General features: G+C 37.2%; 1 long non-coding RNA gene across 3 annotated transcripts in view; it reads left to right on the forward strand.

Moving 5' to 3' along the window:
* The window catches only part of LOC131087055 (uncharacterized), a 430,836-nt gene that overhangs the window by 30,621 nt on the left and 376,675 nt on the right, over window positions 1-23,540 (forward strand). For all 3 annotated transcript variants that reach the window (XR_009114830.1, XR_009114831.1, XR_009114832.1), the window contains exon 3: window positions 8,200-8,246. This is a non-coding gene — a long non-coding RNA (uncharacterized LOC131087055). The remainder of the gene's footprint in view (window positions 1-8,199; window positions 8,247-23,540) is intronic.

Raw genomic sequence — 23,540 nt, forward strand, 5'->3', positions numbered from 1 at the left:
CCCTGGATGTTGTGCTTCATTGATACACAGCCAAAAGGAGGATCCTTAGGTTCAGTGGCAAAGTTGCTGAAGTTGTAATACTTCTAAGGCTGCCCTAACTTACACTGGGAGCAGAATTATTCCTCGAGTATTACAAGAAAAAAAAAAGGGATAGAATTAAAAGCTATCTTCCTAGCTGCAAAATATAGATTTGTATTCTGTATAGTGGGATCTGTCCCTATTTCCCTAATGAAACAATTACCTATATGCCTATTAACACAATCAAACCTTTTTCTTTCTTGCCGTGCAGGTCTGCGGGCATCCATCAAGCTCATGAAAAAACTGCTCATTCTAGTTTGAATGGCTTAACTGCTTTTGTATGTACTGAATGCAGTTTACCCATGAGATCTTTGTATTAATTATGATATATCAAACTGTATTTCAGGTGTATATAGTGCTGCACATAGGTTTAATAATTAGGTTTAAACAATTGTTTTGTATCAATGCAGAAGGAAAGATGAAGGACATATACTTGCCACAAAGGGCAGTCTTCCTCATGTTCAAGGAAGTGAGGTGGTGTTTTTTCACCAAATTAAATAGATGGAACTGCAGCTTAAAAATTATCATAAGCAAGAGAAAATGACGGGGTTTTTGTGTTTTTCAGTAGACTGATATAAAAGACTTATCCTAGGAGTGTCTAGTATTGGAGTTTCCACTCTGTAATGAAATACATGCCCTTTACTTCAAACAAATTCTAGTTGTTAAGGTGGATTGATCCATAATTTGAGTAAAAGAATTTGAGCAATTAAAATAGAGAGTATCTTGTACTTTGGCTATAAAGTACTTAAATATTACATACAGCGAAAAGTTCTCATTCAATGAAATTGTTTAATGGTCTGACAGATAACTTGTTTCAGGCAACTGAATAGTAAACTGTATCTACAGATTAACAGTTTGGGGCTTGATCCTGTAAATAGTCCTATGAGTAATCCCCTATGAGTAAACCCCTAATTCACTTCTAAGTGAATATTTCTAAATGCTGTAAAAGAGTGTGGTGCTGTATTCTAAAAAGATACTGCCTTTTGGAATACTTTCCTGCTTCCAATGCATAGTGTCCACTGCCAGCCTATGCATCAGCTTCAGGAAGCAGAATAACTGTTTTCTCAATTTTTTTTTTCCCCAATCTGTGAAAAATTCTGGTCTTGTGAAAATCACTAATTAATGCCAGTGAAATCTGTGTAGTTGGACCCTTGTGGGAGTAGCTAAATCAGGATAAACTGAGTAGTATGTTTGAAATTAGTATGTTATGGCTACTAACACTTGAGCCAGATAGCAACCTGGCCAACAGCTCGTACTTGTGGCACTTACTCTTCATCTGTGAAGAGCAGAGACTGCTGTGTGAAGCGTTGGGCGATGCGTTGTGTCATGAGGGGCTCCCTCAGAGTGAAGGTTGGATGGTACACACATGGCAAGGCTTATTCTTAGAAATAAACGAGTGTTGATAGGACTGAAAGGCTGCGCTGAAACTGCGGGTGCTCAGTGGCCCGAGCCAGACCTTGTCCAGTCCTGAAGGGCCCTACCAGGCCGGGCCCTTGTCCTAGGCTGCTGGAAACTGCGTTTTCTAGGAGAGGCCTTGGGCTTGCGGGAAGGGCGCTGAGTAAGAAATCCGCGGTTTGCTCAGGGCAGCCTGAAGGGCAGAGCTGTGCCCTGGCCCAAGCGCGGGGCAGAGCGGGCGGTTCCCGGCACGGACGGAGCAGCCTCGGGCCCCGGCTGCTCCTGGCCGCGGCGCCCCGGCGGACAAGGGCCGTACAGGCCGCACGGCTGGGGGCATCCCCGGCCCCGCCGCTGCCCCCGGGCTGTGCCTCAGCAGCGCGGGGTCCCGGGGGCGCCTCGGGCTCGGGGGCGCTGGGTTGCAGGCGGCCCCAGGCCGGAGGCCGCCCAAGGGGGCCGCCGGTGCTGCCCCCAGTGTGAGGCGGGCGCGGGAGCCGGGGCGGGGCAGGGCCAGGGCCAGGTGCAGGGCCGGGGCCCCGCTGCCGCCTGCTGCCGGCCGCCGCGCGGGTAATCACGCGTCCCCCCGCACTGCTGATTTGCAAGAGCAGATTAATCAGAGCGCGCGGCTTGATGAAATTTGCTGTTATTGTGCCCATTTTTAGAAACATCTTTTATTATCTTCATTATTCATTTACAGGGGACCGGCATCAATTATGCAAATGAGTTCACAGACTTTGCAGATTACTTCATTTGCCGCTATTGTTTGTGGAAATTTAATTATTAAATATTATTAAGCTTGCGTTTTCTTCAATTTTCCGAGGCTTAGTTTCATTTGATTTTTCCTCCAGCTGCTCTCGTTTCCTTTCAGTGCCAAAACAGCTCCTCATCAAAGCAGCTCTGGCATGTGAAGACCAAATAAAATCTCCTCAATTTAATAATTTTGATGTTAGTCCCTTGTTCTCAGCTGCTTGCTCAAAGCAATGCAGAGAGAAACGCAGAGCACATTCAATTTAATGAGTAGAAATTGAATTCAAGTTTGTTCGGAATTGACTTCAATTAAGCAGAGTCTTAATGATAAATTAATCTCTTTTCTTTATTCCCTAGAATTTGTTTTTCAAAGTAGGAAATTGGACTACATTGAAAGACCAAATAAAGAATACCAATTTTAACTAGATTATGGAACCGATAGCAAAATTTAATTCTTTATAGTAACGTACTTGGACAAATAGCATTCACTCTATGGCATGTATTATAATTTATATTCATTGTTACCACTCACACTTTCATGGCATGGATAAAATGGCAGTTGAATTAAATATGGGCCTGTAATAGACTTCAGAGTTTTAATCTTTATTAAGAAACTCTAATTGAATGCATAATTAGCTTTTCAGGGTCTAGGAAACTAGGTTTAATATCTGTGTGGGCTGAAAACATAGATCAGGCTTTTTTTTTTAAGAGCATTTTTCATTAGTTTATTTTTTAGGAGAAATTATCTTGTAACACGGCTTGTATAAAAAGCCACATTTTAACTTCATTGCAAGAAGCTAGATATAGGGGAGCAGTAACGAGTTTTTTTTGTGCTCTGAATGTCCAAAGACAGCTCTTGCACTCGATGGTGGGGAGTGCAGCCTTCTTTCATTAGAGCAGGTAGTTTGTGTCTGTCCCCACTGAAACACAGAGGCCAAACAAGTCAATGCTTTTGAATAGCAATGTGCCCTTTTCCTTCTGTGCTGCAGTTCTACCATGCTTAGACACCATAGTGTCTCAGTTATTTTCCTCTGTGTTATTCTTGTGGTATGATGACCATATGCTCTATATTTTTGCTATTTCAGAGAGCAAGCTGTTTTTTCAAGAGGGGAGAGTAATTTGGGTCCCTGCTCTAGGTTTTCAAAGGTGATCAAGCATCCTTGTGATGTCTTAAGCTGGCCATCTCATGCCACTGGTAATTTATGAAACTTTCATTCTTTTACCTCTTTCTTCACTAGAAAAAACCCACTATTTTACCGTGTATGATTTAACTTATAGAAATATCATTAGATAGGGGATCTTTGAACCAAGCTCTGTCTTATATATGCTTATATTTATGTATAAATGAATAAAATATCCACCCACAGCACTAGCATTTTAGAACTGTTATGCAAACATTCTTTCCAGTGATGTCTCAGGTATGAAAGGAGTTTTTACTAAGATTAATTACAGATTCAGGAGGGCTCAAATTCTGTGCTCTTGGTTTTCAGTGAAGAGTGGGTAGGTTCAGCCAGCTGAGGAACATTCAGTCTTCTGCTTTACCTGCATGTAAAATCTGTGGTTCCCAGGCACTGGGAAATATAGAGCAAAGGTATATATTGCTTTTTAAATAAGTAATAAATTGAACAATTTCCGTTAGACACCTTTTACAATCTTCACTGGCCTTGTGACCCCCTCCCACTGTGTGTCCAGCACTGGCATGTTTCTGTTTTCCTAGAATTTCCTGTTACTTTTTCTTGGTGTAAAGGGTCAAGGGCCTGCTAACATACTCTCTGCATGACACACAATTGAAAATATTTATTAATGGAGCACATTTATTTTTACAGATCTGGGAGATTAAGTTTTAGTGCTTTAAGGATACCCATATTCCAAAGATTTGCTTCAGTTTTCTGAATGTGTTTTTCAGTAAATAGCCATTTGGAAACAGGAACCAGCTTTCTCTGGAAATGGTAAAGAAAGTTTTGTTGGTCTTAACTTGCCATATGTTTTGGGGATATGGTTTAGTGGTGAACATGGTGGTTCTGGATTAATCGTTGGACACAGTGATTTTAGAGCTCTTTTCCAGCCTTAACGATTCCATGATTCTGTACTTCAGAGCTGCAGTTATTTAGAAAGAGATGAAATACAAGTTTTTACAATCAATTGCAGTTGCAGTTCATAGCTGTAGCTATGTTGTTCTGTGTAGAAATCAGTCCCTCTGTTCCAGTAGACATAGACCAGATTTATAAAAACATGAAGGTGCTCAGAGTCACAGAAAGCCTTGGAGAGGTGGGAGATGTCAAAGCTCCAGCAGTCTTTGCCGCCTATATGTCGAATTAAACCTGGGTTTAGGCATGACATTGTAGACATCACACACATGTGTGTTCCAGCAATTGATTACATTGTAAAACATCTACAAAGAAGTCATTAAGATAGTGTTCCTGTTAGAAATAACTGTACTATAACAGCACTGTGGTACTCCATATTCCCTTGTATATCACTGATTCTCTCATCAATTTCTTCAGTGCAAAAGCATTAAAGACTTTTATTGCATATAGATCTTACAAGTTCACTTTAAGGTCTGACCATTAAACCAAGCTGTTTTCATCTATTTGTCATCATTTGCAGTAATGGTTCTCTAGTTTGGTGCCTGCCTTCTGCAGTCCCAGTGTTCGCTGATTAGACTCCTGTGGACACCTGTGCAGATCACACTGCTATCTCTTCCTTTCATCTGGAAAAGCCCTACAGGGCCCTATATGTGGTACAGTGAAACAGTTTCTCAAATTTATTTGTCTTATGTACAAAGGAAGTCCGTATGTCAAAACAACTTTTTTAAAAAAAACCTTAAAATTTCTTTCCCCCTTTCACAACTGAATCTGATCTTGGTGAGCGTGTCCCTGCTGTTGCCTGGTATAATTTCCAAGGAAATTCGGCTTTTTCAAATCTCTATCAGGCAGAAATGGGATGGCTCCATAAGCAAAATTCAGCCAAAGCATTAAGTTTCCTGGAGAGGAAAAGAGCCATAAAACCACTTTCAACTAGTGAGTATATTCTGCATCTGATCCACAGAAATACTGTGCATGTATTAATATGCCTTTTAAAACAGAAAAGTGAATGTTTTTACAAGAGACATTTGTGTCAATTTTGGCTATGCTAGGGAGAGTAGTTACTAGCAGATTATCTGGCCTGGCTGGAAGCTCAAACTCTCAACTTCTCAGAGAAGAGTAAGGCAAGATACTGCAAAAGGAAATTATTTGTTTCTACAAGAAAGATGAAAGGGGAGGTAAAGATCAGCTTCCTTAAATTATTCTTTACCGAAATGGAAGAGCTCTGGTTTGTATGTATTTACACACCTACAGTGAAAATAATTCCCCATGACAGGACTACAGTTATTTTATATTCTGACTTTATTTTCTGGAGATTTCAAAATAATACATTTCTTATGATCAAGATTTTACAGTTTTCTTTAATAATTTCTTAATAGGCGGTATTGTTTTCAGTGCTGCTCTTTTCTGCTTCATTTTTCTGCACCCTCTTTCGACAACCCTGATGGTAAATGCATGAGGCAAGAGTAAGGCTAAGTGTTCAAAAGGGAAGAAATGTCACACTTATAAAATCCCTCTAAGAAACAACTTTTGACTACATTGTCAGCTACTATTTTTGAAGTACAATTATTATATCACTTCAGATAATTCTGCATTTTGTGCTGTTGAACATTTTTTATATGCCAGAAGATCTGGTAAATCTGTTATCTGCTACTGCAGTCTCTAACCACAGGTCTGTATTCTGTTCTCATGGTAGGGGCAAAGTATGGATATGCTGATCCACCAATATCTGAGTACTTTCTAGTGAATAATTTTGTAAGTCACAGCTGCTTTGCAGGTTTATTCTACATTACAGGTATGATTATCCAAATTTCAAGCTTGGCAGATGATCTGGGTAGCTATATTTAATTAACTGTCAAGGACAAAACAAAGCTGTATTCTGGATGTATTTTTAATTTTCCAAGATGTGAGAAAACATTGTGCAAATTCTTTTTCAGCTGTTTATTCACTATTTTTGTTCATCATGGGCTGGCCACTGTTGTTGCATAGTGTGACCGTTTGTCAGATTTATCAACCAGTTTGAGGACATTGTGAGATCTGACTTGCATTTTTAGGATACCTGTGCATGCAGCTAAGTTAGCTTCAAAGTAAAATCTCATCTCAAAATGTAACTTAAAGCATTGCTATTGCTTGAAAAAAGTCTATATAGTATATGGCTGCTGACTAAAAAAAATATTTACTGAAGAAAGATGAGGATTTAATCAGAGAAAAGTTTGTTGCTAAAGACATAGTGGACTATTATGGCGGTGAAAAATATTATGTAGCATTATAATCTGTCTCTGACTTTGTGGGAGAAAAAGTATGATACTGACAAGTAAGTGATTATGTAGTTAGACTATACTGTAAACTGTACAAAAAAGATGTACAGCTAGAAATATTTGGAGTTTCTGGTTTGCCATGTGGCATTCCAAAAATAGTTTCCTGAAAAATCTCAAAGTTGAAAATCTTTTACTATGTCAAGAAAAAATATTAAAAAATAAAGTTCCATTATGTGGAGTTAGCCTTATCACTGCTAGAAGACTTGATTTCATGTGCTTCAAGGAAATCTTCCCCTTTCCTGTAAAATTTGATGCAGGTTTTATTGCAAAAGACCTGTGCTTTTTGTGGAAGCTCATTTCAAACCTTCTTCAAAAAGTAGCTTCCTTTATGCAGGGCCTTCTCGTGGAAGATGTGGAAAAGGGCTGTTCAGAAAGTTTTCACCGGGGGGAGCCAGGGTCTCTCTCCTCAGTTTTCATGGGAATTGAAGTCTGGACTAGAGATAAGAACAAAAATCAGGCCTTTCAGCCCAGTGAAATACTATTTTCCAGATGGAGTAAGAGAAGTGGGGCTCCTGCAGCTATGATATTACCAGGGCTCTGTCTGTATATAGACCTTTGGATGACTGTAATTGCATTGTTGATTAAGATCATTAGCCTCTGTGTGTGGTTCACAAGCTGTATAAGTGTGTCTTTAGGTTCACAGTGGCTAAATTTTGCTTTCCATTCTGCCCTTCTAAACCAAAGACAGTACAGTTAGTTTTACTACTGATTTCAGCAAGCGTAAGCAAAAGCAGTTTCCCTGAATAAAAATTTGTGGGCCACTTGGAAGCACTTCTTAAACAGCATTATATAGAATAAATGCACGTTTTTCTCTCTTGTCCATAGCTGTGCCCTGACAAATAATTTTATTTGTAGCCCATGATGGAATATCACAGTTTGTATCAAAGTTTCACTGGAATGGAAATTTACATAATAGAAACATCCCTGTGTTCTTTAAAGCGATTACTTATAATTATTATTTTTTTAATCTCTGTTCTTATGGTAGCTGTGCTTAAAATCACCATTTCCATTGTTTGTGTTGGATGGCCACATTGCAAATTGTATTTTGTTATCACTTACTGGTGGATTTCTTACACCTTTCCCTGGAGCATCTTCCCTGCAGGAGACAGGATGTGAGACTAAATAGCCTGTGGTTCTGATCATGTTTGGCAGTTTGTGTACTGTATTGGAGCTTTGAAACTCTTGCATTAGATGGGATATGGTTGTATTGCCCCAGGGATGCAAAGCTAAAGTACCAAAGGAACAAATTAACAGGATGTCACATTAAAATAATTTTTCTACTCTAATTTAGGTAACTAGATTAATGTGAGTTCATTTAGGAATGCTTAAATATAACATAATCACATCTAAATGATGTACAATATCAACAATAATTAAGGTAGAAAAATCAAATTTATGTAAAAAGGAGTCTAGACTTTCAGTGTTTGTACACCTCAAATACATCTGCTGAAAGAAAGTAGAGTCAGAAAGGAATGGTTTAAGTTCCAAATCATGCAGTAAATGTGACTTTGACTTGGAATCTTTCTGTAAGGAATTTTTTAACACCTGACATTGTCTTCTGGTCTATTTTCCATTCCCAGGACTGGTCAAGCCCTTCAGTCCACTTGAAAACACTTTACAATTTCTGGTATGTACTAAAGTAGTGTGACCACCATCTATAATAATAATTCCTGAAAATTTGTGTATTTTAAATGTTTTTTTAAATGTGTGTGCTGTGGTTCTATTTTATAAAATGTATGAATGTCACAGTACCTGTTGGCATGGATGTTTTAACTGCAAAGCAAGTTTTAAGGGTGAAATGCAGAGATGGGCTAGAAGAAAAAGAACCTTTGAAGCTTGTGATGTAAGTGAAATAGACTTAATATATGATTAATAAAGTGGAAAAACTAATTTTCAAATGTTGGTTGAAAAGCAAGGAATTACATTTACTGGAATAGGTCAGGTTACCTTGAGAGTACTAGCACTATTAATTCAGCCTGGATAAACAGCAAAAATATCTATTTTCATTTTCCCAGAACAGATTTCTTCTACTTTTTAATTTCCTTTTAAAGAAAAAAATACTGTTTATCTATCCAGGAACAAAATTCTCTAGGAGAGTGTCAATGGTCTTTACTGTGTACCATTTCATCTTACTTGCAATACAATTTTAAAAATTATTATTTGATTATTTAACTGTGACTATTAAGTCACTTGAACAGTGGAGAACTAAAGTGAAAATTCCAAATGACACTTGATAGGTTTTGATGCTACATGAAAAGGAAAAATCATCCATTGACTGATGACAACATGCTGTTTGAAATAAGCATTTATATTGAGACTTAAGTCTTTAGGTGGTTATTGTATTTCATTGCACAGTTTCCTGGAAATTTACCTAATTTTAGTGGTTCTATTATATTGCGCAGAATAAACGCAGTTTCCCGTCTCCAAACTTTCTCTCTGTAATTGAGCAATCACTTGGCTGAAATACAAGCTATTGACATGTAAGAGGAACAGACAGGTATTTAATCAAGACTCTGCTTAGATGGAAAATGAACCACTGCATTATATTGCTCATTTCTCTCAATAGAGAATAGAGAATATTCACCTTTGTGCCAAAATTTTCATCATGTGAACTTTTGGATTCAGAATTTTTCTAAACCCCCATTTAATTGGTGAGAGAAATTCAACGCTGAGCGTGAACATCTGAGTGATTTATAGCCTATTCAACACTAGTGGTGTGGTAGTTTTGCAAAGGATGAGATCATAAACAAGCAGAGAATTTATCCTAATTAAACTATATATGTATACTGTGCCTAATACAAAAACAATCCAGAAGTAAACCAAGAGAAGTCATTATTAGATTCTGTTCCTCAGAAGCTTGTTTTGTTTGCCTTTAATGCTCATCTTACAAATGCTGTTGAGAGATCTGCCCTTAAAATATCTGCTAAAGAAAAATAAATTACTGCTTGAACTTTCTTAGATTGCAGCCACAAGCTCTTTTAAAGGAAATGTAATGAAATAAGGAAAACTAAGATGATGGGTGAAGAAAACATGAGTCAGATTAAACAGGACAGAATGAGTTGGAGAATGTCAACAATGGAGACTTCTGCTGAAGCTGCACTACTGTACATGTGGATTTGTCATGGCTCACCTAAGCCCCACACCCACACAGCGCTTGTTCACTCCCCCATCAGCAGGACAGAGGAGAAAATCAGAAAAGTAACAGTCAGAAAACTCGTGGGTTGAGATGAAGACAGTTTAATAAACAAACTTGTGGAAAGCAAAACAAGGAATTTGTTCACCAGTTCTCACAGGCAGGCAGGTATTCAGACATCTTCAGGGAAGGAGATCTCCATCAGGCAAAATGGTCTTGGGAAGACAAAAACCATAACTCCAAACATGTCCCCCTTCCTTCTTCTTCCCCCAGTTTCCATGCTGATCACAGTGCTATATGATGTGGAATATCCCTGTGATCATTTGGGATCCTGGTTGTGTCCCATCCCAGCTTCTTGTGCTCCTCTGGTCTACTCTCTGGTGGGGTGGGGTGAGAAGCTGAAAAGGCCTCGATGCTGTGTAAGCCCTACTCAGCAGTAACTAAACCATCTCTGAATTATTAATGCTGTTTTCAGCACAAATCCAAAACACAGCCCCTTACAAGCTACCATGAAGAAAAATAACTACTTCAGCCCAAACCAGTACAAAGTGTCAGTTTGCTGTGAGTGTGGGAGGATGTGTACAGAATGCAGTAAAACTGTCCTGAACTGCATTTCCCACACAACTGATAGAAAAAAAGTCTTGCAAAAAAAGGAAGTGACAATCCATGGACTGTTCCAGTGTTTTAGCACAGCAGATTTTCTCCCGTCAGGCATGAGAATTACAAATGGAAGCGTATGCATGTCTAGGGACAGTAATGTCACCAAGGTGAGTCACCTCAAAAGAGAACAGTTGGTGAAAGTGCCGTGTTCTCCTTGAAGGAAAAGACGCCAGTTGGTGGCTGAGTATCTCTCTAGCTGGTTAACGGGAAGCTCGTTCAGAGACTGTCTGAGTCAGCTATCTTTTGAGCCTGCTTCTTAAACAGACTGCCCGATGCCTATCCCAGAGAGAGGCTGCCTAGGAGAAGGTTTGTGTATGATACCAGCTGCTTTATCTGTGGGTGAATTAACTTGGTCTGATTCCATCAGTATAGCAACTTTCAGCAACTTTCAGTTCTTAGAAAGTAAAAGGTTTTAGACTGACTGAGGTGGTGCCTGTAACCCACAACTTCTATATTAGCCTTTGTTATTAACTCTGGCAAAATCTATTTTCCAACTTTAGTTTCTCAGTAGTAAGTAGTAATTATTCAAGGCCTAGACTTGAGATACATAAAATAACCAGCAATATCATACTCATTAGGCTGTTAGTTTTCAGCAGGACACTTGTGATATTACCTATGGCTTCCTGACTTCCTCCGACAATCTCTTCCATCAGCTGTGTCTCTTATGGCCTAGAAACTGCTGTCTGCAGCCTGGTGGATGGCTCATTTGACATGTCTGTCATGTTGTGAAGTTTGTGGAGGAGCTGGATAAAATGAAGAGAAGGTTGGCTGGTCTGACTGTCTACTGATGAGCTTCAGGTCAGGGAGAGCTTTCTCTACATTAGGACTGCAGTAAATGGAAGAGAAGAAAAGTAGAAGGCAAGGACAGCTTTGGGGTGAGGTAGGGTAAGGGAGGCAGCAGAGACTGGATGGAGATGGCTGAAGTACACGTGCTGTTGGAGTATAGCAATATTAGTTCTTTTCAGTGCCATATTCGAGTCTTTGAGAACTTTTAAGGAAATCATTTACTGTCAGCGTTTCCAGCCTTAGACTTTTAGCACACAGGCTCCTCCTTATACTTGCAGGCATGAGCTGTTCCTGCTTTTGGAAAGTTGGAGGGAGAAAACAGAAGTAGAGGAGAGATATGTAAGTATCTGTCTCCTTGTGGATGAAAAGAGTGAGGCATCTTTTCCTCCCCTCCCAAACCTGAGTCTTTTGTGGAGCTCATGCTAAGTTATAGAAAACTCTGAATAATTCTGCACTCTGTGTATGTATGCTTTTTACAATAGATTCATAATGTTCTCAAATACAGTGGTGATACAATGGTAAGGTAAGCAGTGAAAATTTCTGATACATTTTAAGTAAAATGAGAGAGAATTGCCCTTAAAATTGCATTAATGAAAAGTCATCCCTTTAAAATAGAGGAGAGAGTTATTTTTATGCAAGTGCAGATTTTCGATGCCAAGACAATAAAGAAAAACCAGTTTGTTCCAATAAGCTTGTATCACATTGTCAGCACTTGCCCATATGGAAAACATATAAATTGTCATGAAAACATGAAAATGGGACAATTTAGTAATGTTTTGAGTAGGCTTTATAAATATCATATGTATTTTTAAATACATAAGTGATGCAGTTTTGAACACAAAAGAGCCACAGTTGTGGCAGCCAGATTTTGCTGTGTTCCCAGAGCAGCAAAATTAGCAGAGCTGCAAATTTAGTTATTCAAAAGTTGAAAATTTGGAATAAGTCAGAAGAAGTATTAAGAGATGTGGTGGGAAACCAATAAAAGCTAAAAGCGGCACAAATACACATTCTTTTTTCTCACCAGAGGTCAGAATTTGTTTGTGTGCGTGTAGATTTAACTGAGCTTTTTTCTTTTTTATGAAGACTCAGTCATTAAGCCTGACAGCTTGGTGTCAGGGGCATATTTTCACCTCGTGGGTGGCTGAAGTTGTGGTATTGTTGGGCAAAAGGTAGAAATGTGAGCAGCTCTGTGACCTTTCACCGTGTTATGAGCTTCTGTAAGTCTGGAAAGTCCTAAGGCTGGGTCTACAGGTTTATTCTTAACCTGCTTTTAAACATACCAGTTGTACAGAATGTCAGAGCTCAATAGGTATGAGTGGAAAAATGAGGCTATGCATTAGCTGAGAATCTGGCTCATTATACAGAGAGGAGGAATCAAAAGCATCTTTGTGGGTTTTTTCCCCCTTACCTTGTTCCATTACATGTCTTCCCTGTAGGTTTTGTGTTAAATTTGTGATGGCCTCAGTTTCAGAAAAAATAATTTTAAGCACTGTTGAGTATTGTGATGTGTGTATTTCAGTAATTGATGCAGGCTAGAGACTAGGAGGTACTTGGCAAGTAGTAGTGTTATTTTGGGATCCGCTCTGCCTGTGATTCCTTCACATGCTAATCATTCAGTAGCTTTCTGCCAAAATCCTTTCTGACTTGATTCCCTGTTTGTAGAGTCAATAACATTCCTTTCTTTCCCACCTTGTATAAACCTTTCCTGATGGAGTTTAAAGTCTCCAGAGCACATCACACATGCCTAGCTGAGGTCTTGTAGTACTACTTCAGTGCACCTTCTAATGTATTAAATTGTCATTCACTAGTGTTCTGGGTCTTGAAAACAATGTCACCTGATTGTACTGACTTAGCCTGTGAGTCTCCTGAGGCACCATCTGAATGAGAATAGCTCACATCTCTTCTCCACAAAGGCCAGCTGGTGTGCAAACCCCACCTTTTTGTCTCTCCCTGCAGATTTGTGACCTACCAAATGGGGGTATTCCATCACTGGGGAAGCTGTGCTTCCAGCTGTGGATTTTTTACTGTTTTTCCCCTGGTGCTGTGAGAATCTGCTTCCAAAGCTGAAAAACTCTTAACTCAGAATGCCAGTGCTTTTAAAGAATATTGTAGAGGGATTCTATGTTGGAGCCTCCCAAGAGGGAGGACAGAGAACATGCAATTAGAAAATAGTAATTCTTGTTGTTAGTGACATGACAATAATAGCAATGTCTGACTTTTAAAAAATTCCAAGGAAGTTCCACTGATTCATATTTATATAGAAACTGATATTGGAACATTTATTTCATAGCTAGTGGCTAAGGGATAAGATAAAATTCTGGTGCTGTATTTATATTCTGTTTTGCAGACATATCTAATCTTCAGTGGCATGAGAAATGTTGTAGAAAAGTATGTCATCAAAAATTGCTTCAGCATCACACTTAAAAATCTGTCCTCTGGAAAACAGGTCAACTTTCACTGTAGCTTATGGTAATGCACACAGACACTACAGAGTATTTTATATCTTATAATGGAGATAGTATAGATAATAATATACTTTCATCTATTACTTTTATCAGATCATCTTATCTGCTTTGTGGCATCAAAAGCATGTATTCAGAGAAGATTGAGACAGAAGTGTCTGCTTTATTTAATACGCACATGAAGGGCCCGATTCTGTTTACACTGAAGTCAGTGGAAATTTCTGTCCTTGATGGGAGCAGAAACAACTGTCTGAATTCTACTCACAGCATTTCATTAGTGTTCTTTATGGTATGCACGTGGGGAATGAAGACTGACCTCTCAAATCATGAAAATATTGTTATAATTGAAAAGATATTAGTGCTGTAACTTTGTCATCAATTAACAAACCTGTCAGTTCTGTTCTGTCAGGGTGTGTGTGTGACCTCTCATTGTTATGGTATCTGAGCTCTGGCAGCAAAAGGAATTCAAAGTAGCATGCATATACATTCTCTTTGTCTTCCAAGTAATTTTTCAGGGCGTTAATGATTGTCACTTTTCTCCTGTTTTTCAGTTGTCTTGAGTATGGATTAGGAGTTTTTGCTTTGTTGTAGAGTTATTTGGAAGAAGATGCTGTTTATGTTTCCTGTGATTGTCCCAATTCACCATGTAATACTGATTTTTCAGTCGATGGTGTGTTAAAGTTTTTTTTAAAGGCTTGTTTTTTGTTTTGAAGAACTTCAGAAAAAAGACTAAAATTTTAGAGTATCTGTGAATCAAATCTTTGGCAATGCAGTGGACAATAACACTCTGCGTGTGGTTTGAGAGGAAAAATATGAGTAATTTCCCAATGTTTTCATTTATCCAACAGCTTCTTTTCACTTTATGGTAGCAGTAATAGGCTAAAATATCTGGGGTTTTTTGCGAGATCTTTATTATGGAATAATTTTTTCCCTGCTGACCATATTATTGCATATTTTTACACCCTTCTGGGAAGGAATGTTTCTGAGAGAATTCAGTTGATCCCAATTGTTTGCATTTCTGCATCACCCAAGGAGGTTGAAAACCAGCTACAAGTGACAGAGTGACAGTCTGAGGTATTTTTTATTCTTCCAGAATAACTGCTTAACTGTAAAAGTCAGAAGTTAAATAGGCAGTATAACTCTCAAGCCCGTATTCCTAGACACCTGTGAAATCACACCAGTTGAGAGTCACTTTTTCAGAAAGGTTTTAGAAGCTCAACTCACATAAGCATCAAATTATCAGGGTATTTCTCTCAATTTCATAGATTTCCTGAAACTGTAAATTGAAAACTCAGCCACATTAGTAGGCCTGTGAATCCACCCTTCTTGTTGTATTTAGAATTATTTTTTTCACCAGAACTAGGCAGGATAAGAAACTGTAAAATTCTTCTATAAAATTGTTGAAATTTTAATTAAATGAAAAAATCTTCTGTTGATCTCATTAAAGGGGTTAGTATTTTGTTTTATCATACTTTTGTTTGTCTTTAATATTTTTAAAGACGTCATGTTGTTCAGGAGCACAATGACAGGATTTTTCTTTTCTTTTTGGAGACACTATAAAAGGTTCTTAATTTTAAAATAACAACAGTTTAGAAAATGCTTTTTGAATTCAAGATCCAGTTAGATAGCTTTAAACCTTTGGTGATATTTCTGTACTTTCATTGACTGGATATGGAGAAAATGTTTTCCTAGTTTTAGGTTGCTTTAAGAGACAGAAGGCATCTCTGGTGAGTCATGGAGGAGTTTAGCTGTGATACGTTACTAAAATGCATTTTGGCAGCAAATGGAGAAGTAGCTACTCAGTCTGTTGTGAAACAAGAGAGTCTTTCAACTCATTTTTCAAAGTGCTCACAGTTCTCATTTGAAGGCAAGTCAAACAATAAAAGTAGTGAGCAAAGAAAATTAATGTGTATCTAGAATATTTAATTAAAAATAATAATTATAATGGATCCATGGTGCTCATGACCTCCTATTTTCTTCTTATTGTTGATTGATTCTGCTAAATTTTACCCTCAGCAAATTATGTTGCTGTTCTGTTACATTTCATGTTTGATTACTGAGCGATAGTGAAGCAATTTAAATGGGACTTTTAGGAAAAAATTGGACTCTGGTTTTGAATTGAAATAGTATCCTTTAAAATAAAGAAAGTTGTTTTAGAACAGTGATTATTTATAATAAAAGATTTTGCAGTAAAAATCTGAAGAAAGAATTAAGTACAAGAATTAAGTACAAGAATTAAATAGTTGGAAGACTCTCTTGAAAGCCTGAAGCAAATGGTAACTTCCAGGAAATTAAAATGCAGCCTTGGTAACGACAGAATTTAAACAGAGCAACTATTGGAAACAAATAATTTCTCGTAAAGTCTTTGCTTCTAACTGCAAGTTCTCTGTTTTAATCTTTATCCTGGAATGCTGAGTTTCTTCTGAGTGTGCTGTCAGCTCTACCACAAGAATCCTCTTTCTGTTAGTAGCATAAGCTGGTTGTGCATGAGCTGTTTCAGTCTGGAAGCCTGTTCTTCATGTTCTGCCAATAGGGTTAAATTGCTCATAGTTTTGTTACTTGATGCACAGCCTTTAGGACAGAACAGATCTTTCTTCTCTGAATCTGTAACTTTAAAACAAACTGTAATTTCACCTTGATTTGCAGTGGTTAATGTATTTCACACTATAGTCTGGAACGATTTAGATATTGTAGCAAGAAGAGGGGAATGACTGTCTGTCTTTATCATGAAACCTTTAAAGTAAAGTATGACACTGCAGATATTGAGGTGTATATAAGAACACTATATTTTTTTATGTGCTCAGTAAGACAGAGAAAGTGACTCAAAGCAAATCTGATCTAATTCTGAATCTTTTCCTCCAAAACTTGAGGAGTTTGCTTTTACTTTTTTGTTGTTTTTTCCAACTTCTCTATGCAAGAAAATGTTGAAGGTTGTTCAAGAGAATGAATGTTTCCAGAAACTTACTGAAAGTAAGTTTCAGTCCATACTGAAAAAATACATTGACGTTTATCAACTTTGTACTTGATTCTTGATAATGGACATCAATGGACTCCAGGCTGTGACTAAATTTATACATGTTTTAAAGGTATTGCTTGAAGTGGCCTATGTCCAAATAGCTTTAGAATTTGAGCCTCATTTTCTTCATTTAGAAAGAGAGATGGAAGCAAAATGCAGAACTGCTCACATGTCTTCAGGCGGCTCAGTTATGGCATAGAGTAAGAGTGGAAAATGAGCCAGTTTTGCATACTTGAGAAAAAAGGAAAGAAGAATCGCAGGCTTCTGTGAGGAAAAGGTGTAGTTATGGAGCTCCCCAGATACATATGTGAGCAAAATGTATTCTCTTCCTCCAGACACTGGCAAAACGGGAAGAACAAAAGCAATGCTGCTCTACATTAGAACATAGCGTGGCAGTAGATTCAGCTTCCGAAGAGGGGAGAAACAGAAAACAATTCTTAAACCACAGGAAGTATACAGAATGGAAAGTTTTCATGATTAGACATGGTTTATCCAAAATATTATTTTGTAGCTTTCAAATGTAGCTTTCATAAGAAACTCAATCTGTTCTCGGTGAATTTTCCAACTGCCTTGTTTCCTGACCAAAATAGACTTCATGGAATTTGACTGTCATATTTTGAATATGAGCTCTGTCTACAATTTGGTGGGAAGGACATGTACAGGGTAGTCACAGAATCAAACAGAATAGTCACAGAATCAAACACACAAAATTCAAGAAGTAGCTGTATCTGTCTTGCAGTTTCTCGTTTTCTTTTGCCTGAAACAAAGGCAATATGCACATACCTAATTGTGTTCGAATGTTGTAGTAATTCAGACCACAAAAGAAAAATGGCCCATCACATATGGAGAAAGAACATAGGAGAAGTGTCATTCTCTGATTATGTGTTTTTTTTTTAAATAAACTGTTAGAAGATAAAAGTTGTTGAGAAACTTTTATGGGTATTTAGAACTCCAAATAGACTTTAATTCATTTGATTTTTATAGACTAGTAGTCTTTAATCTCTATTGCAGAATCTGAAGTATACCTGTTACATACTGGTAAATTACTTGTCAATCCCTTGGGCAGTATATTTTAATATCAGTATTATATGGTAGATGATATAAATCTTGTATATGGTATTATTAGCTTAAGCAGCTGCTGACTTAAAAAGGCCAGTTTAACAAGTCACCACTGTATTATGTTTAATTAGGTACAGTTTATATAATGAGGTGTTCAGTTCTAATGGAAAGACATGCTGTGAGCAGCACATCTGCAGGAATAACTATTACAATCAGCATTGCAGAGACCCATGGAACTGCAAATTAGACTTACTTATCTAGAAATAAATTACATCCCAATGCCTTCATAAAGCTCATTAATTAATTCCACTGGCATAAAGGTCTTTTTCTTAATTTCATGTTCCATTAGCATAATAAACACAATTTGAGTTACAACAGTATGATCAGTTTAATGGATGCTATTTATTTTAGTTTTTTATTTAAAGTCCCGGTAACATAGAATTAACATCAATATGCTGTTTGGTCCTTTATTAAAAATTCCCATAGGATAACCAGCACAGATGTTCAATACAGCATCATATATTTGCTGCATTTTATGACTTTACTAATTGGCCATATGGAAAGGTGTTGCTTGGATTTCTTTTTTTATTTTTTATTTTTTATTTTTTATTTTTTATTTTTTATTTTTTATTTTTTATTTTTTATTTTTTATTTTTTATTTTTCATTTTTTATTTTATATTTTTTATTTTTTTTTAATCTGATAAATTATATGGATTGTAATAGTCACAATTGGTTACTATGTGAAATTGGACAGGTTAATATAAACTGCATGCTGGGATTAAAACAAGAGTAAACAAAGTTTTTATGTATGTGGATTCATAGTGAATAGTAACAATGTACTTCCTGGTGTATTACAATCAGCTTCATTTATATGTAGTTCCTGACATAATTGTAATTCTTTAATTTATGCAGACCCTGTCTCATCAGAATGAAATGCTGCCAGCTATTTTTTTAGTCACAGTTACCTTATGGACAACCTAGTTGTTCCATTCAGCTTTTCTTGAGTCCCATTATTAATGATAAACTACACTGTTAGCAACATTTATGATAAGATGTTGTATGTTACTAGAACAAGGAGTTTCATTATTTATCTATCTAATACTGATTATTGTAGATGAAATCCATGCCTATGATTTTTTAAATTTGTTGTAGACTAGAAAAATGTCTTTAAAAATTTGGTTTTACCTTATATTGCCCATTTTATGCCGAAGTCTAACTGTAATATTACCAAACTAATTTTGTCATCAACTTGATAGAAATGTTTTCTAAGTCTTGTCTCTTATATTGTTTTTGCATTTCTTAATCTTATTTCTTCCCTCTGCATTTAGTATCAGTGACTATCTCTGCAAATATCTTCTCCTCAGCCTTTAATGCAGCCTTTCAGCCCCCTTTGAAAGTTACAGAGTGATACTCATGCGTCAGGTAAACCCATTATCTGATTTTTCACGTAAAAACTGATTGCTGTCTTTTCACTGTAATTCAACTTTCTATTTCTCCCATGTTTTCCAAAATCATCTGAACCTGAGTAATTTATTTTTGCTAGTGTGATTTCCTTCTATTACATGACCTCAATTATGTTATCAGAAAGAGTTGCAAGGGAGCAGATGAGGGCAGGTTGCCCTAATAGGGTGTATGTCTGGATGGGCATACACATACACAGGTATATAGTTCTCAAGGATCACATGGAAGCATTTGCTTTAAAAAATGCTTCATTGCTCATTGTATTTTTAATACCCCCAGCCTGGCATATACCCATACCCTTGGGATTTCTGGTTTGAGATTGTTTTTTTTTTTTAATATTCCTTCTCATATATTTAATGACTGGTTTTTTTTAGGCATTTAAACATGGATGTAATAAGAATGGAATTTTACATTGAAATTTAGGTTTTTATTGTAATTGGAAATTGTCTAGCCACATGCAGAAAGAGAACTAGCCTTCAGTATCATCCCTTGTGGGTGACTCTGAGCTGTAGGAAACACAAACCAGTGTAGATTGTGTAAAGCACTGAAGTTGTATGATCAGAATAATGTCTCTTTCTTTGTAAATTCTGTTTAGTGCAGATGTTCAAATGAAATTTTTAAAATGAATCACTATTTTCTAATGTTTCAGTGTTATGGGTCCCTAAGACACGCATGACAGCAAAAAATGATTTTGCACTAAAGGACAAAGCTAACATTATTACACAGCTGCATTGTCTGTGAATATAATAAAGTCTTTCTGTGCACTATATAGGCGCACCCTGAAAAGATAAAAGAGAGATGACAATAGGGGATTGGTTCTGTTCCATATTTAAGAACCAGTGACTTGAAAAGCTTGTGCATTTTCAAATTCTTACATAGTTATTTGTTATATGGTTCAAGCTGGAAACGTGTTACAGGCTTTTGACAACAACAAAAACAAGCTGGATAAATAGTGCCGAGTCGTGGCCTTTTCCAGGTGATTGAACTGGTTGTGGTTACATGGACAATCATGTACAGTCTTCTTTAGCAATGTAAAATGAACACTGTTCCAATTACATGGATGAGTATAAGCTAAACCTTGCCCACATGGCAGCAAACTGCTAGAGGAGATAGCCTGAATGCATTTGGAACAGAGGGAGAGGCAGATAGTACTTTTGGAAAACAGGGTATCAGAATGATTCAGATGATGATAGCTCTTACTACACTGCTATGAAGTGGGAGTGAAATAGGAAGCTGAGCAGTAAGATCCATGGGGACTCTGCAGCCACCTATAGAGCACTATGTTGATTCCTTTTTGCTTTCTATGCCTTGCTGTGAGAGCTTAAACTTATCTCTTGCTGTTAACCTGTGTTATTAGCTTGTGTTACAAGGGCAAACATATTCTTGAAAATTTTATCCTCAGGAAGAAGGTAAAACCACATTGCTTCACATCTGTTTGTAGAGACTTATTTCTATATTTTATTTGGATATCTGAATCTGTAATTCCAATTCACCCTCAAAATTATATTCATAATGACAAGTAGCTAGCATAAAAGATTTTGGAGAATCTTCTACCTGCCCTTCCCCTGATCTCAGAGCACCTGAGGTATCAGCCTATATGAAGTTGAGCATTTTGCTTTGTCTGGCAGTGCACTGGGCATCTCACAGCTTGGGTGTTTTTCCTCAGCTGTCTTTTTGTTACAGACACCACTATCCTATCTCCATTTCTACCACCAGCTTTGCACTTTGTAGCTGGACAGATGTAGTTGGCTTTGTAGGGTTGAATGCCTGAGGCAGCAATTTTCTTTGATCTGTTGGATTCAGATTAACAGAGAAGTCTTGGGGAGAGAGAGAGAGCAGGTTCCTCATGTTGATACTTACTGATCTGATCTCTTACTCAATTGTGTCCCAATGATGACTGGTTTTGCTTAAAATCTGAGTAGATGGAGAAAGAAAGGATAATGCTCAGGGCGTAAGTCTTAAGACACACATTAGAAGGAGATGAGTGTTTATTGAAGGGCAAAGCTATCTTTATACTGCTGCATTACATTTAACTCTCTGCTAGGAGGAGTTCTGATGCAGGGCTCAGAAAGAATAAGGAGAAAATCTAGCACAACACGAAGTTTTATACATATAGGCTTAGTCTTCTTCTGAAAGAAGGCATCTTTTGAATATTGCTTGCTGTCTGATAGAGAGAGAGAAGTAGCAAAGAATCAAAATTGAATTGGCTTCTCACATTGCCTGAGGCTTAGGAGAGAACTTTGTGTCACTGAAGAATACAGAAAAGCATAGCTGCAAGTATCATTTCACAGACATAGCTGGTCCTGGGAAAATTTGGCTAGGGAAGAGGCAAATTACTGATAAGTTTCACCAGAATCTGATGAGACCAAATATAGTCAAGTCAGAATAAAACACCTTTGCCACATGGACATAAATGCCATCTGCATTCAGATGGAACTGTACTGTGTTGTCTGGTCAGCGAGGCTCTGACAAGAATATTTTTTACAGAAGTTGAGAGCTTCTCCCACCTCTCAACGATACCTAGAGACTTCTTATCTCATTAGTGTCCCAATAAAAAGAGATAGGAGATTTCTCATTTATTTAAAACAGTATGGTGAGTAAAAATGCTTTGTTATGTAGCCTTAATATAGACATTGACCAGATGCCAGGTTGGTACAACTAAGAAAGATGTTAATACAGTCAGACACATTTCTTAAAGCCATCCAATGCATGTTATTTCACAGGATGTTGCAGATGCTTTATTTGCATCTTGGTGATAAATATTTAAGGAGCAGAAATATTTAAATATCTTGTAGGACTACAGGTATCACTTTTCAGAATAGAATCTATTTCTTCTAGTTGTTTATATTGGTGATTCTGTAAGTACCCGTGGAAATGTATTTATTCCTTTCTGCTTAGGTGTGCTCTCTGTAGTCTGTCCTTTGCATGGTCTCCAGGAGGCAATATCAAGTACCATGCTCAGGCCTTAGACTTCAGACCACAAACTGGAGGTTTCTGATTGTTGATTTTTTTCCTCAGTTCATGCTTAAAAAAGGTAGATAAGTTCTAGGAAAAAAATCAGAAATATGTAGAGAAACTGAATAGTAACACTAATGTTGAATCCACAAGCCTTGTAACCTGTTTCATTTGTTTAAGCAGCCACTTTTAATTATAATAGGTAGTGTTGCACTCAGGTACACATTAGTGGTACTTGAAAAGAGCACCTAAGAAGAGAAGGATTTGTAGAAATTCAGCACACATATAGCTGAACTCCTTTGAGAAGTTGCTTTGTTCTTGTCATAGTGCTTGAAGTTAATGGACAGCTGAAATAGAATGGCTGTATGTGTCATACATTGAGTGAAGAGGACTGATTTAAAGCCATTAGTGTCCAGAAAAGAAAGACAAAGACAGAAATTATATTGCTTCCAGATGAATCCTAACTGTTCCCCAGAATCCGTGTTAGCATGACAGGCTATAGGAAGGCCATTAATCGGAAGGTCAGATAGCGCAATTTTAGTCAGATTTTCTTGATTGAAAAAGCACAGGAAACTCTCTAGAATGTTACAGAATCTACAAAATACTTTTAAAAAACTGGTTTAATGGCTTGATGGCCTAAGTGATAATTCTACCTGTCATACTAAAAGGGAAAGTTAGCTTTCAACACTGTGTATGGTAGAAGTGCTAGAAGAGCTGAGTTATGCTGTAGTTTGAAAAAACCAGTTAATTATTTTTTTGTTTCTTCAGAATTCTTTAATGCAGTTAAAGCATAAAACTTAAAACTCCCTTCCATTACTGCTGTTCTTGAATTGATCTAATATCAGCCCTCAATAGCTTCTTTGCTCCTGAAGAAGTATATTCGTAATAGATTTTTATCAGTGTTTTTTCTTCAACAGTTTTAAAAAAAATAATAATTTGATAGCTCCCCCACACTCTAAATCTATATTTAAAAAATATAGATTTTTAAAATAACCCTCATCAATCATACTTACTATAATACTTAAGGTGGGTTTCAAAACAGTCCACTCTTCACATCAAATACTAAATACAAAACAGGTACTTGAATATATGCAATCTGGAGCACTCCACTGTAGATCATTGTGTCCCTGTGAAAAACATGTCTCAGACCCTTCTCTTTGATTAGCAGATGTGTCACCTAGAGCTTTTAGTACTTTTCTTCTGACTGTTGATTCCTCCCACTTCTCAGTCATTATAACAGCCTGTGTATTTGCTGGGCATCTGTATAAAGCTGATTTGGCAGGAGGCAGACTGTCTACTTCAATTTGCCAGTCTTGAAATTCTGAAGTTAGACTAGAGCTGAAATGATGATGGATACAGAAAGAAAATCTTAAAATCCTCTTTTTGCT

The sequence above is a fragment of the Melospiza georgiana genome, chromosome 9 (genome assembly GCF_028018845.1).
Source record: "Melospiza georgiana isolate bMelGeo1 chromosome 9, bMelGeo1.pri, whole genome shotgun sequence".
NCBI classification, from domain to species: domain Eukaryota; kingdom Metazoa; phylum Chordata; class Aves; order Passeriformes; family Passerellidae; genus Melospiza; species Melospiza georgiana.